Consider the following 7528-nt stretch of genomic DNA (forward strand, 5'->3'; position numbering starts at 1 on the left):
TATTAAACATACATCGCATTTATATTTACACTAACGGTTGATGGACCGGGATAGGACCTCTAAAAAAAACTTAAAAGTCTTAACTATTATATAAACTTGAGTCATCCAGTTCGAAATAGGTGAATCGGGCCTTGAACCATTCGAACCGAACCGCTCTTCAATGAGTCATCTTGCAGTGATCGTGTAGCAAGCAACTGAGCGATCTTGTAGCAAATGCTACATGATCGTGTAGCTAAGTCTACATGATCTTGTAGCATTAGCTGCATGATCGTTTAGCAAATGCTACACGAACATGTAACAAAAGCTACAAGATCGCATAGCAAGAGGTACACAACGGTGTAGCTATAGCTACAAGATCTCGAATAACTGCTTCGTCTTCTCCATTGAGCAGTGCTCTGTAACCCTCCTCTGAAGCTTCCTGGGAATAGCACGAGCGACTCAAACTTAGAAATTACAGACTCTATAGAAAGATTAATGCCCCAAAACGCATGGGCTTTTACAAACCAAATTTGTAAACGAAGAAATCCTTAAATAGAGAGTTCTATCCTGAAACATCCATCAATAAAAAACCACATTCACAACCATTCATCGCATGAAACAGAATGCAGATTATAAAACCCACCATTACTGTAAAACGATTCAATAAAAGAATGGAATTTGGAATCAGAATCCTACAACTTGGATCTAATACCAATTGAAGGAACTCTTTGGGGAGAGAACCTTGAGCATAAGCGGATCGACCAAATTCCATTTTTTGTTGAATGTAAATTTTAGAGTAAATAAGAAACAAGATATGCATTTCATTATAAATAACAGCATGCTAATGAAAGGGTTTTAGAAACCTTACCTTTGAGGACCATTCTTCACGATTTCCCTTGAACAGTTCACGAACTCCTTGAAGACTTTCTTCAAGAAAGCCCTTGAACAACAACGTACACGACCACGAAGGTTTCCTTAGTATTCTCAAGGTGAGAACCTAGGAGTGGTGGGTGATAACGGGCAGAAATGCACGTTATTACAACGCAAAGACATAAAACAATGTGGGAATGCGACGATAAAAACATGCAAATTTATGTCTAAAAGCATTTAGTTAAGAATATTGTGATCACATGCACCCATCGCATTAAAGCAGCTAATTTTCTTATTTTGTGTAGGAAAATGCATTGACGCAAAGCAGAATTGCGATCCAAGGAATGCGGCGCCCGAGCGCATTAGAAGATTGCGACCGCAAAGTTATGCGATTGTATGCACTCGCAAAGATCTGCTTAGGAAGGTGGCCACATAAAGACGGCACATCAAGGTGAAAACTTAATAAATCATGATGGGACAAAAAGCTAATGACGGTCGAATCCGAATTTAGTTGACAACCCGTTAACGACACACTGTAGCAAGTACACTCAATTTTTTGATGACCATTAATTGGCGCATCAGACGACCTCCCATAATCGCAATCATTTGAGAGAAAAGCTCCTCACCCTGAAACTCTATAAATACCGAAGGCCACCTTCATTTAGGGAGTTCAAAATTTTGGAGTTCCCATCGGCCATATACATAGAAGATAGATCATAGATATCCGTAATCTGTAATTCATATACTTAGAAGGCGGAGGCGAGTGAAGAGAGAAGACGCCAGAAGATCGTTCCTGGTTAGCTCGAGAGACTGTTGGGAAACACTGATAACGGAGAGAGGGCCGACTCTTACGAAAGCAAGAACATTCTTTTGGGCAGAGTAGAGTAAAACACAGTGTAAAAGCCTTGGGAAGCAAGATATTGCTACCAGGCTCCCTATCCCTACTTCCATTGTCATTCTGTATTCATATTTTATTTATAAAATGGAATTTTCATCTCTACATCTGTTCAATCTCTTCAAAATGCACATGAGTAACTAAACTTCCGAATGGGTTGAGAAGCACTTAGCTAGCACGACCTAAGATCTTCATTTTATGCGATCATCTTGTCTTATGTATGCATCCATCATCCTTTAGAGATACTTGAAAGAGTGATGCGTTGTTTTATGATGTGAAATTATGAAGGAAATGCGATGATGGAATTGCATTGAGCAATCAAGTTTTCTCAGTGGAATCCAAGTGTAAACCCCACTGAGTTTCCTAGTAAGTCTAGGGTCGAACTCAGGGACTTGGAAAACAATATGCAGTGGTAATTTCTCGAAGGACTTTGCGGTAATCGGTAACTTAATTAGTTGTTGGTTTTGTTTGTTGCGGTAATGAAATAAACAAATGTGGCGGATTCGAGGAATGTTTGATTGTGTGATAGATGCACTGAGTATGCGGATGAACGGGTTGATAAGGTCTTTAGCTAGCGTTACTTGGGAATGCATCAGACTATGTGATCATGCTACACTCATGCACAACAAGTCATTTTCCAATGCAAATGCGGTACTCCTAAGTCTAGGATGCATGTGTTGAAAACAAAAGTGTCCATAGAGCTTATTCCTAAGTCTCTACTCTTTTCTTATTCGATGATGCAAGATGCACAAAAGCAAGGTGACCGCACACAATCATATCCTGTCTATAGGATGCATGCAATGCGTTAATAGCAAACAGTGCAGAGTTGTTATTGCATTGAAAATAAATACCTCACCTCCAAATTTAAAATGCGGAGTTGTTATTGTGTTGAAAATAAATACCTCACCTCCAAATTCAACATGGGTCTCCCTATTGCGTTGACAGCGGAGTTATTATTCTCAAAGTTTTCCTCTTTTTTTCTTTTTTTTTTCAAAATACAAGGTCGAAAATAAATACCTCACCTCCAAATTTAAAATGTGGCAATGTCCTCATTGCCAAAAGATTGAAAGAAGTCATGCGATGTTCTTAGAAGGCTTCGTAAAGAGAGTTTGAAAGAAAGCTAGCAGACCCCTATCTTCTAGAAATATTTCATGAGGTGACTATCTTAAAATTAAGTTGACTATAGAATATACGAAAGAATAGAAGCATATGTTTCATCATTGAAATCATAATTGGCAAAGAGAAATCATGCGGTGACTTACTAAATTTATCAATATGAAATGATTACGGTAATCAAAGAGGGTGCGGTGATAAAACTTTCAAAATTAAAATACAATACGATAGTGCAAAATTTAGAATAGAGTCAAGGAAGAATACAACCCCCAAATTTGTGTTGTCGCCCGCATTGTTTGTTGACGCATCCTTCTTTGCGACAATCTCCTATCTTTAGATTGCAGTGATAGAATAAGATAAGTTGCTTTTCCGTGTAACGCCTCCGCAATCGTTCGCCTCGATCGTTGCAAGAAAAACAATGAGAGGGTCAAATAATATTTAATAAAAAAAAGTTTTACCGCAATCGTTCAGCACGATTACCCCTCCCACCCCCCCCCCCCCCTCTTTTTTTGTAGAGTAAGAAAAAAATAGATATGCGATAATAGACAAAATTAAGATGCTAAAGGTTCATGAAGTATTGATGTAGAGAAAGGATATTCAAAAGGTTTACGTCCCTGATGAGGTTGAGTTATATAGAAACTCAGGGCCTGCTTATTCCAAGCTGGTCTTTTCACATCCATGGTGGCTTTTCCCTCTTTTCTTTATCCTCTGGGATCTTGACCGCCTTAATCCGAAGCTTTTCCCTATGAATGTTCATTACAATCTCCCCCTTGTGCACATCAATTTGAGTGCGATCGATCGAAAGGAAAGGTCGTCCCAATATGATGGGCGCATCTTCGTCCGCTTTATAATCCAAAATGAGGAAGTCTGCCGGTAGGATGAATTTGTCAATTGAGATTACGATATTTTTCAACTCTCCTTCAGGATGTATTCAGGATCGGTTCGCAAGCAGGAGAGTCTCTGTCGTGGGCGTGAGTATGCCAATACTCAATCATTTGAAGATGGATAATGGCATTATGTTTATACTCGCCCCAAGATCACAGATCGCTTGGCCACTGTAAACCCCTACAATGGAGCATGGTATCGTGAAGATTCTTAGGTCGCACATTTTTTGTGGGATTATAACATTTTGCATTGTGGCCACTGTTGTGGTCTTGTCTTCATCATTTTGTTTTTCTTTCAATCTTTGCAGAGTTGGTGGTAGTTGGACTTCTTCTGTCTCATGTTCTGAAGGCTTGAGGGTGGACACAACTTCGAGGTTCATTTTCTTGGGCTTTTCCAAATTGTAAGTCAACGGCTCCTCGGATGTCACCGCATTCAAGTTGGTCGCAATAGGCTCCTCCTCTACTTCCGCAGTCATGTTGTCGCTTAGCAAGGAGACTGCTAAGCATTGTTCCTTCTCGGTACCCTCAGCATTGTGAGGAAGCTCGGTTGAGCTCGACAACACTCCTTGCGGTCTATTTTTCAGCTCACCCGCAATTTATCCCAGCTGAAGTTCGAGATTTCAAATGGACGTTGCTTGATTCTGAAGCACTGATTCATTTTTCACAATGTAATGCTTCAATGAGCTCTCTAAGGACGAAGATTGCGGTGTTTGCGATCTGCTAGCTTAACTATGCATTGGACTGTTGTTTTGCGAGAAAAATCCGGGTGGCCCTCCTTTTTGTGCCACAGGTTGGAAGTTTTGTTGTTGATTTTTCCACGTAAAATTTGGGTGGTTTCTCCACCCGGGGTTATATGTATCGGACTAGGGATTGTTCTTTATGAAGCATACTGACTGTGGGTTAGCTGGACATTCCTCCATCGAATGAGCGTCTCTGCAAATAACACAACTTGCAATTTTTTTAGCAATTGCGTTGACCTGCCCTTTCTTCACTCCCGTGTGATTAATTGCAATGCCTTGGATCAAACTCATCATCGTAGTCATCTGGTTTTGCAGGGATGCGATGACCTCGTTGTTTGCATCATTAACTTTAATTCTTAATCTTTGATCGCTTTCTTGCCAATCCTCGTGATTTTTTGAAATTCGATCAAGTATACTCTTTACCTCCTCATATGTTTTGTCAAGCAGACCACCAGCTGTTGCTGCATTGGCAGCAGTCTGCGAAGAGGGATTCAGTCCTTGGTAAAAAATCTCCATCTGCAAGCAGTTTGGTAAGCCATTATGTGGACAGTCTCTTACCAACTGCTTAAACCTCACCCAAGCATCACTGAGCGATTCATCATTTTCTTGTTTAAAATTTGTTATTAATTTCCTTCTCCTAGCATTCTCAGTTGATGGGAAATACTTCTTCATAAACTTTTCCACCACCTATTCCCACGAAGTGATCTCTCACAGCTTGAGGGAATACGCCCATTTTCTTGCCTGATCACACAGCGAAAATGGAAACAGAGTTAGTCGAACTTCTTCGGTAGAGATATTCAGGAACACAAAAGTGTTTCAGATTTCTATGAAGCTTCAGAGGTGGGCGTGCGGGTCTTCGCCACGCCTCCCTTCAAACTGCCTAACAGCCTGGATCATCTGCAACATTACCGGCTTCATTTCAAACCTCGATACATCTAGCATTGGCCTCATGATTCTTGGAGAGAAATCATAGAGGTTGGGTGATGCATAGTCCCGAATGGGTCTATTGCGGTCATTCACCAAAAGGATGGGGTTGGCCATTATATTGTTTGCGTTCACGGCCCTTTCTACCGGTTGTTCTGCCATTCTTGGGGTTCTGTCTTGTTGTTGGCAGTTGTCTCTTAATCGTCGTCTGAACATCCTCTCAATCTCTGGGTCGTAATTTGCTAGAGATTGAGAATCTGCAAAGAAATCAGAAAAATTACCATTAGCACACTGATTTGCCGAAGTCCCCGGCAATGGTGCCAAAAACTTGATGCGTTATTTTATGATGTGAAATTATGGAGGAAATAAGGTGATGGAATATCATTGAGCAATCAAGTTTTCTCAGTGGAATCCAAATGTAAACCCTACTGAGTTTCCTTGTAACTCCAAGGTCAAACTCAAGGAGTTGAAAAACAATATGCAGTGGTAATTTCTCGGAGGACTTTGCGGTAACCGGTAACTCAATTAGTTGTTGGTTTTATTTGTTGCGGTAATGAAATAAATAAATGTGGCGGATTCAAGAAATGTTTGATTGTGTGATAGATCCACTGAGTATGCGGATGAACGGGTTGAGAAGGTCTTTAGCTAGCGTTACTTGGGAATGCATCAGACTATGCGATCATGCTACATCCATGCACAGCAAGTCATTTTCCAATGCAAATGCGGTGCTCCTAAGTCTAGGACGCATGTGTTGAATGCAAAAGTGTCCATAGAGCTTATTCCTAAGTCTCTACTCTTTTCCTATGCGATGATACAAGATGCACAAAGGCAAGGTGACCTCACACAATCATATCCTATCTCTAGGATGCATGCGATGCGTTAATAGCAAACAATGCTTATTCCTAAGCTCCTATCTCTTGATTAGGCATTTTAATCTGACTCTCCCGAGCCTAGATTCTAACCTGACTTTTCCAAGCCTAGATCCTATCCTTAGACTACCCTCCCGAATATCTCAAATGAACAAATGAAGCACACATAATACAAGATAATCGCATAGAATGAAGATCCCCAGTTGTGTTAGCTAAATGCTTCTTAACCCATTCAACTGATTTAGCTACTCATGCGTGATAAAAAGAGAGTGAACATATACAAATAAGTAAATTCCATTTCTATAAAATAGTTTGAATACACAATAACAATGGAAGATAAAGGTAGAGAGCCTGGCAGCAATCCCTTGCTGCCCAAGGCTTTTACACTGGCAACTTTATTCGGAGCAAAAGATATTCTTGCTTCCACAGGAGTTGGCCCTCTCTCTAATATTGAAGCTTCTAGTGCTCTCCTAAGCTTACCAGAATGATCTGTCGGCACAACCACCTTCTCTCGCTTCCACCTTAAAACAAAAGAAAATCTAAGAACAAGGCTAAACTATGAACAGAACTTGTGAACTCGTGAGCAGCTGAACCCCTTTTCTAATTGATGCTTTCGTTATTTATAGAGCTTCTAGGGTGAAAGGCGGCTTCTCTCTTATGATTTCACAGATGGGATGGCTTTAATTCTCTGACTGATGCGCTGAATATTTGTCACCGAAAAGCTAAGTGTACTTGTTATCGTTGGTGGTTGTCAACTTAATTCGGATTCAACCATCATCGGCTTTCTGTCCCATCGTGATTAATTATGCCTTTCACCTAGATGCGCCCACCAAGTTGCGCCGGCTCTATGCGGCAATCCTTCTTGAGCAGATGTTTATGAACACAAATCACCGCAAAGCCTTGCGATAATGCTGCGCTTGACCATTGATTTCTTGTGATCGCCTTTTCTACCTTGCGTCAACGCATATTCTGCATAAAAATACCAAAGTTAACTGTTCTTATGCAATGAATGCATGCGACCGCAATGTTATGAGCTTAATGATTTTTGGACGCAATCTAACATATTTTATCAACGCAACCCATCATTGTTTAATGAAACTCTCAGGAGGTCACCCAACATAGGATTACTTTGGCCCATGATGGCCCCGACATTCCCCTGTGACCTGGTTGTGTCATCCTCTCTTGCCTTGAATACTTTTTAGAAGTGAAATTTGTCCCACAAACTAACACGAGTCCTTTCAGCATGCTTTGTCC

The 7528-nt window shown here is 40.6% G+C and overlaps 1 non-coding gene across 1 annotated transcript; it reads left to right on the forward strand.

Annotated features, from left to right (window-relative positions):
- Positions 1–5013: 5013 nt before the first annotated feature.
- LOC150033237 (small nucleolar RNA R71) lies at positions 5014–5120 on the forward strand. Its single transcript, XR_016524182.1, has one exon. It is a non-coding gene; the product is annotated as a small nucleolar RNA R71 (small nucleolar RNA).
- The last annotated feature ends 2408 nt before the right edge of the window (positions 5121–7528 follow it).

The sequence above is a fragment of the Benincasa hispida genome, chromosome 10, assembly GCF_027475165.1.
Source record: "Benincasa hispida cultivar pf3 chromosome 10, pf3_genome.v1.1, whole genome shotgun sequence".
NCBI lineage: Eukaryota > Viridiplantae > Streptophyta > Magnoliopsida > Cucurbitales > Cucurbitaceae > Benincasa > Benincasa hispida.